At 33.3% G+C, this 12,343-nt stretch overlaps 1 protein-coding gene across 10 annotated transcripts in view; it reads left to right on the forward strand.

The window, feature by feature from the left end:
• LOC126969336 (cAMP-specific 3',5'-cyclic phosphodiesterase) overlaps positions 1 to 12,343 on the forward strand; it is a 607,232-nt gene that overhangs the window by 552,023 nt on the left and 42,866 nt on the right. The gene's annotated exons all lie outside the window — the stretch shown is intronic.

Below are 12,343 nucleotides of genomic sequence, written 5' to 3' on the forward strand. Positions count from 1 at the left end.
GTATCAATCAAATGCTTAAATATAATAAAAACACCTAAGTATTACTCTAAACGTTGGTCTGGTGTACCCTATATCTATCTTTATCACGTGGAGAGTCCGAATACCTAATTCTAACTTCGCAATACTACACAAACTTGGATATCATTCTAACCATCAGGATTCCATGAGCGTTTTTCAAGGTTAGTGCCACTTACAACTAAAATGTGGAATGACCTTCCTTGTGCGGTGTTTCCGGGATGGGATTGTCCTCCTCTTTCATATAAGAGGCTAAAGGACCTTTTTTAAGTAGTTTTACACTTCGTAACGAAAATAATATAATGTCTTCAATGAAGCTAACTAACGGTCGTTCCCAATATTCAGTCTTGAGATAAAAATAGTAATTATCGTTGAATTTTCTGTCCCAATTAATTTATCGCCGATAACTCACCTTATCCGTTTCTGCCAATCACGCTTCTGTCAATTCGACGACGTATAGCTTACCAGCGATAGAAGTTTGTATGGACATTGCAATTCACGCGTCCCAATATAAGGCGATAAGAATGACTTATCGGATATATTGGGACAGCTTCAGATTATTGACAGCTAATTACTGACAGTAGAAGGTAGTAATTTATCTCTATCTGTAGATAGTATATTGGGAACGGCCGTAAGTACATACTAACTTGACGTACTGCAAAAATAAACGTATATCTTATAATATTGAAATAGTCGCTTCTTAACTCTCATGTTTTTCAAATGAAGTCCAAATAATATGATCCTTATTACAATTAAGAGGTCTATTTATATAAATGCACGGGACTTTCTGACACTGCATGTTATAAAGCTCTTCCAACTGAGCCAACTGGTCAAGTGACATATCGTTGATAAAATCTTGTATGCTTTGTTCAACTCTCAGGTCACTCTCTTTGTTTGTTGAATTAATCCCAGAAGTGAGGGTTATTACTTTGAGAACATAACAAATTATTTATTTCCTAAATTGCTGAACCGTTTTATGGATGCATTTTCACCAGCATGTAACGCATTTGTAAGTTGTAAGGAGTAGTTACTACTTTTATTTCGAAAAATGTTACTCATGATAATATATGTTTCTATAATACGATTTGACAGTGAGATTGCCACGTTAACCAAAGCTAGGAGAGCGTAGTCGTGGGCATAAAATAAATATTGTAATTCCTTGACCCCTTTTAGGATAATGCTAAAATATGATATGTGAATGTGAAGGTATGTACGTGTTTTCGAACAAACAATGTTAATTAGCACCTTTGTATTGGAATAATCCAAATTTTATGGAATTATAACAATGAGTAATACAAATGGCAAGCTTCAAAGTAATTTTAGTTTCCTATTATTATTATCTATTACAGTTAACTCAAACTTAGTTAATCCCCGTGGGATTTTGACCGCAATCTAGTGATTCACCCGCATTAAGGTACAATTCAGTATCGGATAATGATTCAATGGTCTCTTAAATAGTTCAATCTAAGAAATATTTTTTTTTTTTAAATCAAAAGTTCTTTAGCCGCGTTGGGCATTTTTGGTAGTTGAAAACATTATGGGTTCGCGTCACTGACATGCTCATGCGCTTGCGGTAAGTAAATAGTTTAAAAATTATTTATATATAGTTAGATACTTTTTGGATGGGTGAAATCTCGTGAGTTTGCGTCACTAAAATGCTTATAGCAGTATATCTGTAGCTATACAGCTGACGTATTGTGCAACATTAGTACTGTGTATATATTTTAAGTGAAATTGAATGGATTTAGTGAAAAGTTAAATATAGCATTTTTGTTAAGTTTTAAAATAAATTTTAATTAATAATTTAATCGTTTTTAAACAGAAATTTAAAATTTTAATACTAAAAGTTCTAAGTATTCACTTCTATCGCTATCGGGAGTCTCTACAACTAACATTTTTTTTAATGGAAAGATGTATGAAGGAAGCAGACGGCAATTATAACTGTTGTTTTGATTTTTACTATATATAATTGATAATATTATATCTCCTACTATATATTATATTTATGTCACCAGCAATAGCTAGTATTGGTACCCATCATCTAGCCGGCCTCCTGTAGAATGGAGCCTCCCACTGGTACTTAGCGTAATGAATGCCATACAACTATTAAAATTAAAGATCGAATATCTCATGTGGTGAAGGTTCTGTTCTGTCTGGTCAAAGGAAGGAATGTGGAAATTTTCAAATCAAATTTGCCAACGAAGCTTAAAACAAAAGCTATGGAGACCTGTTTAATGCCATGCCTCACTTACGCTTGTCAGACATGGCCTCTAACCTATAGAAACTTAGAAAAAATTAAAGTTTCTCAGAGAGGAATTGAGAGAAGTTATATGGGGCTAAGAATAAGAGACAAAATTAAAAATGTCACAATAAGAAATAAAACAAAATCAAAAAATGTAGCCTTATCTGTTCTACGTTTAAAATGGAAATGGGCTGGACATATACAAAGAACAAAAGACGAAAGATGGTCCAAAGTAGTAACGAATTGGTACCCTATAAATAGGAAACGAAATCGAGGCAGGCCTAATAAGAGATGGAGCGATGACATAGTAGAAACAGCAGGAAGGATGTGGACAAGAATTGCAAGAGACAGGAACAAGTGGAAATCAATGGAGGAGGCTTTTACCGCTAAAGGCGGTCCTTATGTCGAAATTAATAACTAATTATAATAACAAAATTTATATTTTTATTTAAAATAGTGAATACTAACACATACTAACAAATACAATTTATAAGTAAATATCCCTATGTATAGATGTAAAGAAATAAAGCTATAAATAAATAAATCTCATGTGGTCGGTACGTAAAATGTACTTTATTATTTTTAATTTCAAATCAAAACAAAAATTTTATTTCGTAGGTAAATTTCATTACATTTGAAATATGGATTTTTTTTCATACAGCTCATTCGGAAGGCAGATTTCCTTAGAGAAGAACGAGCAAGAAACTCTAAGGTTGCTCTTTTCAAAGCAGATTAGGTATCACAAGTTCTTATTTTCAATTAAATTTACTATATATGCAATAATTTCATTTACAATATATGCAAAGTGATGCAACAAAAATACTCAAACGTCAAATACTTAATGCCTAACGGCCATTCCCAATATTCAGTCTATCTCCGGTTGTGGCCTAGTTGAGATAAAAAATCGTAACTATCGTTGATTTTTCTGTCCCAATAAACTTATCGACGGTAACTCACCTTATCCGTACACGCTGTCTGTCAATGGGAGGACGTATACCTTACCAAGGATAGAAGTTTTTATGGAAATTGCAACAGTGAACTGGCGATGAGAATAACTTATCGGGTATATTGGGACAGCTTCACATTATTGACAGCTAATTACTGACAGTAGAAGGTAGTAATTTATCTCTATCTGTAGATAGAGATAAATTACTACCTTCGGGGTTGGGAACGGTCGTAACAGGAGTAATTCAAAAAAAAATTTAGGAAAACGGTTGACCTTCAGGGTTCATCCCTGCAACTTCTCGCTAATTCCATACCTAAACGTTTGAAACTGCCTGCACTTATGACGTTTTTGAGCTCAAAAGTCTGTTAGGAGTTTTATAAAACGCAATTTTTTTAATTTTCAAACTGCAATATCTTTTGAATAAATGAAAAGATTTTTACGCGGCTATCGACGCAGTTTTTTAAGCCTCATAAGTTTGAATTGATTGAATAAGGGATCTCGGAGTAATTCCGAAAAAACAATTTTCAGTTTTCTTGAACGAATCAACCGATTCTGACAGGTGGCAGTCGACGTAGTTTTCCAGGTTAAGAGCTGATTTGTTTTTGGATGTTATCGGAAAGCCGTTTCAAAGTTATTAAAAAAAATCAATAAAATTCAATTTCGTATTTTTTTTTTATTTTCTTGAAATCTACCAGTCCGAGTCGGTTCAAATTTCGGCAAATCTAAATTTGATGGAACTCTTTGGAAAGCCAATGTTTGGGCCCAATCGGTGCAGCCGTGCAAAAGTTATAGGAGGTTTTTATGCTTACACACACACACACGCACAAATACAGACATAGTGACACATTGGCGAGAGTAGTCAGGGAAGCTTCCTAGGACCTAAGAACGTCGAGATCTGATGAGCATTTTATTTTATTAGAAAAAAAAAAGCATGAAGCAAACTTCTCGAAGACTTTCATGGACCAGCCATCTCGACCTTCGACCATATTTTAGGCAAGGGAACGACCCGCCCCACAACCATTGTAATGCCACTGCTTGTGAGGCGGGTTTAATGATGCTTGTCTCGAGAACCAGACACCAAAGAAGAAAGTACATCTACATATATTATGCAATACTCACAAAATGCTTTTACTTACAATTCGGCCATTTTGTTTAAATTTACATAACATGAGTCATTATAATTATTAATCAATTTTGAATATGACATTCTAAATTTGAATTCGACACAATCAATAAAATTAGTACATACGTAGGTACGAAAATAATTCGTCATGTTCGACGTAGGTACATCGTGGAACGGATGTAACCAACTGATAACTCACTGGTACATGAGTATCGGCACTCAATATCAACAATATTGATAACGAAATTAAGGCGGTTAATTTGATGCAATTGAGGAATAGATGAGGACAAATGAGGACAAATGAGGCCTTGATGTTGAACTGAGCTAAGAAATAGAGAGTCGTGAATTGGTACGTGGTCTTATTTAAGACTTTTTTGGGCGATGTATATGCTTTCATAATAAGATCCCAGAAAATGTACATAACGATAATTTTCGGACGAAATTCAAAAGAATTGTTAATAAATCTTTATATTATTATAATATTAAAGGATTATACAACATAAATTGGGAATAGAGCGACCGCCCTCGGGCTATTAAGTAATAAATTATATTTTACGTTATTACATTGTAACCATATTTTTATGAAAAAAATAAGCCCGTTGAGTGTCAGCGATTGTTCTTTTCAGGTTTAGGACTTTCAATTAGTGTAAGTAGGCTAGATTCCATGGTGTTGTTTCTTCCGTTTTTATCACGAAGAGCGCTTGTCGTGAGATTTTATGATCATAAGATCAGGGGAGTATCAGGGCTGATTTATTTTATGAAAATAAGGGACGAGCAGGACGTGCAGCTGATGGTAATTGATATACGCCCTATAATATTCTGAGCGGCACTACAACTGCGCTCGTCACCTTGAGACATAAGATGTTGTCTCATTTGCCTGGTAAGTTCACAAGCTACGGTGTCCTTCAGGCCGAAACACAGTATTGTTTACATATTACTGCTTCAAGGCAGAAATAGGCGCCGTTGTGGTCATTCATAATCTAGACGGCATCCTGTGCAAAGAAGCCTCCCACTGGTAAATTGACATAAACTGATTGCACCCCGAATCATATAGCTTCCGCTGGACATAAATATGAGCGTTTCCTCGCGTGAGGCCAGGTGATACGTACCTACGCTCCTTTATCCTCCTCTCCTCCTTGGTGAAAAAAAAATCAAAAATATTTTATGCTAGCACAATCAAATTTATGAATGAACTTGGTTATTATTTTCAAATCGATACGACATGCCTTCAAAAAGAGGCTTTCCACCTAAAAGGTTGACAACACGCCTCAGGTATATCATGGGAAAAGTTAAACTTTTCATAACTTCACTTGTTTTATTTCTTTGTGAGGAACCCCTATTCTTTCTTTCCTAACTGTTAAACTTTCCTTAAAATGCCTACCAGTGAAAGTTCGTTTTCTATTCAATAGTGAAATAAAATTTATTTTAGTTTGTTTAAATATTATTATATTAGATACAATTTATAATGTTTTTCATTATAAAAATTCACGCAACTATTTAGTAAATTTATTTTGCAATTGTGTTTTTAGCAAGAGAACCAAAGAGATTTTTATTGAAAATAGTTTTAACTTCTTATGCTTCTGCCACATAGTCGCGATAAGACGAAAATTTGCGTTGCGACACGGCTGAGTCAATTCTTGACACGGAATTTGTAAAATTATTGATTAAAGAAATATTTACTTATTTTATTGTTTTTTCTATGCAATTGTATGATTTCTTACGTGTTCTTCTTAAATAAGTACACATTTGCACACACACATTATTTTTATTTAATCAAGTAATTCTCACAATATGTCTAGAAGCCATTGCACGGAAACTTTAGAAAATTTTCCGTTCGTAGTTATAAGTGAGCCCTTGTACATAAGCCGACATTGAATCATGTATATGTCGTGATTATGTGATATTAAGTCTCATAAGAACACGGATAAATACCGTGATAAATACGTCACATATCGCTAACGATAACTCGTATTAACCCTACAGTTAGTAAATAATGCTTAAACAATCGCACCGTTTGCGCTGCCGTTGTCACGGACGAATATTTGCGGTTGACAATGCACTCGTCACATGACGTCATATTGTTGTTGCTTTACGATAAGATAGATAGGCGGTGACAAAAATACGGGCTTTTACCCTACTTTAAGCGAAATTAGCTGAAAATACTTAATTATAATTATTTGTATCACATGTAACTGGAAATAAAATGAATACGTGTTATTTTGAGTTCATATTACATATAAGATTATATATATAAAAGTAACGACTTGTTTGTTTCTTAAGGGCTTCACAGACGGCGGCTATAATGTATATTAATGTACATTACTTTCCGGGATGTATAGCTTTGTATTACACACACAACAGGTAATATAATGAATCTTTCCCTTCATTCCATTGGTATACTACCCGACTTTGTATTGAGATTTTTAAAGATATATCGAAATATGAATGTATAATTTCGTATCGCTCTGTATCTTAAGATATGAAGATGTGAAAATGTAATGGAGAGATGTGATGAGCTGCCGTGTGTAAAGAGCCTTAATTACAAGGATTCCTCCAATAGATTTTGATGACAATTTGTAGTGAGATAGTTCTGAAATTAATGGAGAGAATATTGACTACATTTTTATGTGAATCTTTTTACAATGATCGTTCTTTTTACATTATTCATTTTTGGAAGCGTAAGTGACAACTATGTAGGAAATCTATAAAAAATAAAATACTTTACCCTATGATCAACTGGGCACAATGAATAAATTAATAAGAAACAAAATAAGTACTTTGTTGCAATATTTTACGTATATATATATAAACTATCAGTAATCGTTTGAAATTTGGTTGAGTTCTATTTTGAATAGCCATTTTAAGCAAACATTTACCGTTTAACCCTGTGGCCTTACACCTGTACGTACTTGAGAAAAAACCAAGAATATATGCAAAATGTTGACTATATTGCTGACAACACTGTCATTACATTGATAATTCCAATGACGCCGAATATCAATAAGCCTTGCAAATAAACGCGGGAAACGTTATACGTCCGTAAAAACCAATCGTAAGCAATATGTCTACTTGTATACATTTAGCATATTCTCGATTTATACTCAAGTATAACTTTATACCATGTTTACTTGTAAGGCCGCTGTGGTATATATGATGTGGCCCATAAACACCTAATAAAGGCTAGAATTCGTAAATCTTCGCGATTGTTTACGATTTGTTGCGATTGTAACGCGACCAAAGAACATTAAGTAGGTAATCAGTTTGTTGATTAACGTTTTTCAATTTTAAATATATTATGTTCGCAGTCTAGTTGATTATAAGCTGCAAATAATTAAAAATATATTAATTTAAATAGTTGCAATTGTACAATGTACAATTATTTTATAACGACATTAAAACGTAGATAACTCTTTAAAATGATTATTTTTTAAAGCGTATAACAATTAATTTAAGTCATTTGCCAACTTTTATGCTGAGGTTAAGCTAAGACAGCCCAATACAAAAGTCAAGTTCGTGTTTTATCACACTCAGATAAGTTGAACGTAAGTAAAGTAAATTTATTGAAGTAGGCGTTAATTTGGCGGAAATCCATAAGCATCTAAGTGTTGTGATTTTTTTCTTGAAACTTGTTCGCCTCTACACGAGGCATTCTCAGGAGATGTTGACTCGCCATACTCTGGCACGAGACTCCCTAACTGGAACTATTGTATACAAGACCCCTGTTTGCGGTATGATTCTCGGATCACCTCAACAGCTACAAAAATATACTTACAGCACTCTGTTTTGTCCACATTCGAAAGCTAATATGTGTAAATATGTCTTATATTGTAGTTTAGTCACATTCATTAACAATTATTTATCTGTTGAGCTTTTTATTTTAACTATGCTCTTTTTTCCTGGATCAAATATATTTTATTTCTCATAGTTTCCAGTAATTTAAAATTTTGAAGTAATAATATTTTTTTTACAGTTATATTGTTTATTGTAGAAGAAATTTGTTGTTGATTTTATATCCTTCAATTTCTCTCTTATCTCTTTGAATATATTTTTTCTTATTTAATAATGTTTGAATATTAATTTGCTAAAACGTTCTGAAACGCTCTGTTTATGTCCATTTGGTACTTGATCTCGATTAGCAACTATATTTGTCACCTAAAAAAATATATATGTGTTAGCTATTAAGGAATTGTATTGGTGCTCACCCTATTGGAACAATAAATAAAATAAAAATAATTAGGCAGGTTTAAGCAATTTCTGAAGTACTCTATCACTCTAAACAGAGCGACACAGACCATGTTAATATTGATCTAGATTTAAGAACCAAGGATAAGAGAGTCAAGAACGTATGTATGGAAAAAACTCATGAATAATATAAAATAATGTTTATTAATCCCGAACTTAACATTCCCTTCAAATGTTATGTTAGTATGTAGGGTAAACAGTTTAATATTTATAGTTCATGACAGCTTCGCTCGCAGAGACAACACGATCTATCTCCGCTGAAAGATATATTTATGTCTAGCATTGAGCACAGTAGGTCTTGAGGACACGTGCCTATGTAAACTGTCGCTTGTATTAATGTACCAATATTAGGACCAACAATAAATTTTCATTAGCGTAAAGTCTATGAATTTTATATAAAATTAAACGGCCTTACAAATAAAATTGGCATAAAGTTATAACTAAGCATAAACCAAGAGTATGTAAAATGTTTACAAAAATGGCTTTTTTGGACGTATAGCGTTTCCCGCGTTTATTTGCTAGGCAGCTTGTCATTCGGAAAATTTCAGAGTTATCATTGTATTGACAGTGTTGTCAACGACATTGTAAACATTTTGCATTTTCTTTGTTTATCATCAGTTATAACTTTATACCATGTTTATTTATAAGGCCGTAAGTGTTTATCTGTATATTTGTTTCGGATAATATTCAAAACGGCTCCACTGATTTTGACAGGACTTTCAATGACAGATAGCTAAAGCTTTTATGGTCGGATTGAATGAATTGAAAAAGCTACGAGACCAACACCTGGGCGCGCAAATTTGCGGCTGAACGTACAGTATTAACAATAATATTAAAGTTTAGTAAATCTACACATTCACTGAAATATAACGTTATTACTAAACTTCTAATTTTGTGATAATTTTACGACAATCGTCAATAACGTTTTGAATATCCAACAGTACTCATATGATCGTGAAATAATTAATAAAAAAATCTCAATCACCAATTATTTTTTTTTATATTCTATTATTATTGAGATTCAAAAAAAATATCAGACACTTTGTTTACAATTTCATTTCAAACTTTGTTAAAAAATTTCCGCGAATATAAGTTGTTTTTATACAAATTCAACGCCTTCTTACGATGCTGTTATTGGTGGCAATCAAGCAATATTTAATATCACATCAGCTGTCTTCAAGCATTATTTAAAAATAAAATATGATATACGACTGTTCAAAGACTGATATTTTCGGCACATACCAGCCGAAAACTAAATAAATTATATCTAAACATCTAAACAAAACAAAATTATAGTGCCATTTACATAATTAAAAGATAAAGAATAGATTGGGTTAAATAAATTATATTTTCATAAGTGATCAATATAAATCTGTTCACCCCTCCATGCACGAATATATATATATATAAAATATACCAAATGAATTGAGACCCTCCTCCTTTTCGAAGTCATATACATGTTTATCATTCATAATAATTATGTACAATATCATATACCTTTAAACGAACAATTCTTGTATAATATAATATATATTAAATCTAATTCTCGAAAACGGTTCCAATGATTGTAATGAAATTTAGTATACAGGTAGTTTCAGGGGCGACAAATCGATCTAGTTAGGTTTCAATTTAAAAATGTAGTTTTATCCGTGTTTTAATAAGAAACAGCTACAATAACATTAGAATACAAAGGTAAATTTCGCCACTATATATAAGACTGTAATAGCTCAGTCTGTGGGACATCGGGTGATCCGGAAAGCAGAAGATCTTGGTTCAAATCCAGATTTCCTATTAGTATTTTTTTGTTGAAGTTTTGTACATTCTTAAAAATCCGAACAAGGCTCGGTCGTCCGGTTATTAATTGTTATATACGATGATATGCGACAAAACATTGGTATTTAAAGTGAAACTTTTATTACATCGTCTCAAACTGGTCTGGCGCACCCCAGTATCAGCTCGATCCATTTGACCGCGTGCAACGCAGAGCAGCTCGAATTGTCGGGGACCCAGTGCTCTGCGAACGGCTGGATCACTTGGCGTTGCGTAGAGATGGCGCTTCATTGTGTGTCTTCTACCGCATTTATCACGGGGAGTGTTCCGAGGAGCTGTTTAACATGATTCCTGCCGCCGAATTCCACCTTCGCACGACTCGCCACAAGTTAAGATATCATCCCCCTGGATGTGTGGCGGTCCTCCACAGTGCGGTTTACAAGGAGCTTTCTTCCGCGTACTACAACGCTGTGGAATGAGCTTCCTTTTGCGGTGTTTCCGGGACGATACGACATGGGTACCTTCAAGAAAAGCGCGTACACCTTCCTTAAAGGCCGGCAACGCTCTTGTGATTCCTCTGGTGTTGCAAGAGAATGTGGGCGGCGGTGATCACTTAACACCAGGTGACCCGTACGCTAGTTTGTCCTCCTATTCCATAAAAAAAAAACTTTTTCGTCTGTGTGATGCATGTCGCGTGACGGTCGGATGGCGCCTATAGTTGGCATATTGGATGCAATTGCGTTCGGGTGGAAGAATAGGTTCGAACCCCACACTCTTGATAAAGGTTTTTTTATTTTATGAAAATGTAAAGCATAATAAATAAATTTGTTTTTTTTTTTCTCTGCTGATATTAATACCTATGTTATTTTGTGGAAAAAAGTTTCACTTGCATCGTGGTTTCATAAAACCACACAATTACTTTTATTTGATTTTTAGGCATACCTACCTACTGCGTTTAGTAGTACATACCTACGCGCGTCCACCTTATATCATTCAGTAAATGATTTTCTGTACTTGTAATTGTTAAGCACTTCATAAATTTTTACGTATTTGATGTAAACACATATACAAGTCAAAATTATGAGAATATTTACTATATTAAAGGTGTTTATTAAAATAATGTTTATTTCGTTACAAACGAAGGGTCAATAGCTGCAAACCAAAACAATGAAATATCAGGTTATCATTGGTTTGACCTTGTTTGCAACGCTACATAATTTCCGAAATTATTTTAAATTAATCCTCATTTACCAAAAAAAGAGGAGGGTTCTTAAATCAACTAATATTTTTATTTGTATGATTAGAAAAAAAATTGTGTGGAGGGAATTTTGTTTGTTATCGATTGAGGCATTTTTTTGGAATGGGTAGTTTTTGACTTTCAATAAGTGATGTCACATCCTATCTTGAATAAAAATATTTGAATTTGAATATATTAAGATGTAACATTGTTTATCCGAATAAAGGGCTATTAATATTATATTATTACCTTTATTGGCGTCACATTGTCGCGATAAGACGAACATTTACGTCGTCACTACACGTCGCGACATGCAATTCTTCATATTATTATTAATTTTGCAAAATACCTTGACCAAAATTTGTGAATGAAATATTTGTTGAATTGAATAACAAATTTAGTTCATATTGAGTGTCCCACGGCACCACACGATTTCTTTTGTTGACTAAAATATGGGTGTTGCAAAGGAATGTGATGTAACAGTGACGCGATAAGGAATACATATGCTTTTAAATAAAATACTTTTAAAGGATTAAAATGCGTGTTATTATAACTGTCTTTTTACATTAGATTTTTGCGTAAAAGTTACATTTTTATATTTGTTAAACCTAGGTTTCAAGACCTTTCCAGATCTCGTTTTCACGGGGACTGCAGATGATATGAGTCAAAGATAGTATTATTATACTAAATTAAAAATAAAGATGTATATTTTACGCAAAAATCAAATGTAAAGGCACAGTTACAATTTCACACGTTTTAATCCTTAAA

This window comes from Leptidea sinapis, chromosome 1 (genome assembly GCF_905404315.1).
Source record: "Leptidea sinapis chromosome 1, ilLepSina1.1, whole genome shotgun sequence".
Lineage (NCBI taxonomy): Eukaryota > Metazoa > Arthropoda > Insecta > Lepidoptera > Pieridae > Leptidea > Leptidea sinapis.